The 2826-nt window shown below is 40.6% G+C and overlaps 1 long non-coding RNA gene across 1 annotated transcript; it reads left to right on the forward strand.

Moving 5' to 3' along the window:
• Nucleotides 1–279: 279 nt before the first annotated feature.
• On the forward strand, nt 280–1920 carry LOC140796087 (uncharacterized). Its single transcript, XR_012110405.1, has 2 exons — nt 280–669; nt 1359–1920. It is a non-coding gene; the product is annotated as an uncharacterized lncRNA (long non-coding RNA).
• The last annotated feature ends 906 nt before the right edge of the window (nt 1921–2826 follow it).

Consider the following 2826-nt stretch of genomic DNA (forward strand, 5'->3'; position numbering starts at 1 on the left):
GAGAACAACATAAGAGGTGCATAAAACAGTCCGACCGATCTTATTATTTAAAAATAATATTCTCGAGACCCCCACCCTGCATGATTACAATTTACAATCAAGTATTAAAAAAATTAAACAGAAATGAAGGCCGACCAAGCCTGAACTCTGAAGCAACACGTAAGCAATCGTAGCACAAGTGATTCAGCAAGCACAAAATATTATTGGTCTTCGCTTGGGTCCGGCCCGAAATTTGGCTCGCCGTACTGCAAGTGCCTCTCTGCCCATCTGAATCCCAATATTGAATAACAATTGGGGACACCGATCAAGAGGCAAACATCTCTCATGAGGGGACGACAGCAGGAAGAAGAAGCCGAGGAAGGAGAAGCGGCGGCAGCGGTGGTGTCGTCGGGCTGCCGTTCGCTGTACCAGGCGCTGCAAGAGTGCCACCGGCGCACGGGGGAGCCGTTCCAGCGGGATGTGGTATGCCGGCACCTCAACCGGGCGTTGGCGGAGTGCTTGCTGACGTCGTGCTGCCCGGGGGAAGCGGAGGCCGTGCGTAGCCTCTGCGGCAGTGCCGGCACGTCGCTCAAGCGCCGCCAGTGCCAGAAAGCCCAGCTCTCCCTCTCCTCCTGCCTAACCGCACATCAACTCCAATGACCCAACTTGCTGCCTTACCTGTAAATTTTCGTAAGGGCTCTTATTTTATCTTTTCCCTAAATTGAAATTTCTTGAATAGTGGATGCTGTGAATTTTGCACTCTTACTCTGAAGAGAATTGATTTTGTCTAGATACAATTTCTTTTCTAATTAAGTCAATGAATTGCTTGAGGGCGTCAGATACCTACTGATTAGCTAGGCTGCACAGTGCTGCCTGATAATGATCATTTTATTGTTGGAGGGGATCTAATCCATTAGAATCTGAAGATAGAATTGGCATATTTAATAGTGAAAAGATATACTACTGCAAATATCATAGACATTAGTCCACCTACTGGGATGTTCAATGTTAAGATTGAACACACCATAGTTGGTGATGGTGAGAACAATACTACTATGTGCAGGGAAATATACATAGAGATGAGAATGCAACTTCTAAGTCCACAAGTGTGTAGGATAAAAAAGGTATTATGTCAGACATCTATAATATGGTTTGGACATGGAATTCCAGGAATATAGAGGCTTCTGGTTCAATAATATGATCAATTTGAGTACTCATAAATTTCTACATTTTCAATTTCATCAAAGACATGATTCTTATTCCTATGTCTTAGAGGGTTAGTCTGCTCTTTATTATCAGAACATGTTACATGATGGTTGATGATGGGAAAGATAGGATAGAAACAGATTAGCATTCATTCTATGTTCTTCCTACTGAAGGCTTGTTCCATTCATGTGGGCTCATCATGCGAAAAGGGGGAAATGTGAATACATGGTTGCCTCATGAGAAGATCAGATGAGCTCGAGTTGCAAAGGCCAAAGAGAGACTTAATTGTTGGGGGTCAACATGGATACACGGTAATATAGTTATTCAATTATATGAATAGGCTAACTGTACCCTATGTAAAGAAATAATGTAATTTTGAAGTACATGGGGTTCTATGCCATCTAGCCATCTAGTAAGAAGCTCTTTGTGGCTTCTCAACTGTCGATTATTGTTATCCAATTCTTTCCCATTTTTCCCATTGTTTCTTCATGATAACATATTTGGCCATGGCCCATGGGAGATTGGAATTCTTTTGTTTCCTTCTTCTACTTTTCATAAAGGAAGATGATAAATTTTCTTCTTAATTAGAACACTGTACATCCTAAGAACATATTGATTGATCGAATCTTATTTTTGTAAATGTTGAACTTGTTGGGCATTAAAAGTGTTACTTATGGCATGAAAGACATGCAAAGGAGTGTTGAGCAATAAAATAATATAAATCTTTAATATTTATCCTAGTTGTTTTACATAACTGTGACTGAAACTGATTCAGGGGTATCATTTTAAAGGCATTTCTTTGTTCACTACTTTTGCTAATAGGACAACTGCATTAAATTACCATGTCGGAGGATGTTTGTTATTAGAAGATAGCTCTAAAGGGGCTAAAGCAAGAAAAAAGTTATTTGTTTTTGTCTTGTATCTGCAGCTTTTATCTAATCTCTATACTAAAATCTTCACCGGATTTGATCCTAAAACTTCCTCTAAGACTAAGTTTGTCGACAAACCTTAAAAGGCTTCTCTAGCTATTTCATAGAGGTAGGTAATTTCTTTCCCTGCCCCTTCTTTTCTCTACCAAAATGCAGCAAATTGTCCTCAGAACTGAAGACATCAACAGTAGGACTGACTGCAGCTATAAAGCCATGCGCTGATGATTTACTGACGTTTAGAATTACGACTGACATATCGCTCTAACTTATGCTGAATTCCCTATAAAACTAAGTAATATATGGTGGGGACACCATTTTTCGTCACGTGTATTTTCGTAAGCACAAAAAGGCTGCACCCGTGGCCCTTTGGCTTAACGAGGATTGTGACTAGTCAGTCACCTTTTAGGGCTATTTTCGTATTTTGCCTATATAAAGGCTTGTGGGTTAATGAATATTTTGAGAGCTTTTGCCTATTGAGTGTTTATTGGCGAATTCCGACACCCCGATTGGTGGATTCTACGGGTTTGATTATTTCTCCCTACTTTTTCTTCTCAACTCTACAATCAAGACGTTGTCATGTATCAGCTTTGGTATCAGCGCAGATCGTTTCCTAGTTTATGAACACTCCACTGCTTGGATTCTACGCAGCACCTCATATTTTCTTCGTCAGATCAATCGCTCTACGAACACCAGATCGCTACGAGATCCGTCG

The sequence above is a fragment of the Typha latifolia genome, chromosome 10, assembly GCF_019914945.1.
Source record: "Typha latifolia isolate L0001 chromosome 10, TyphaL0001v2, whole genome shotgun sequence".
Taxonomy (NCBI): domain Eukaryota; kingdom Viridiplantae; phylum Streptophyta; class Magnoliopsida; order Poales; family Typhaceae; genus Typha; species Typha latifolia.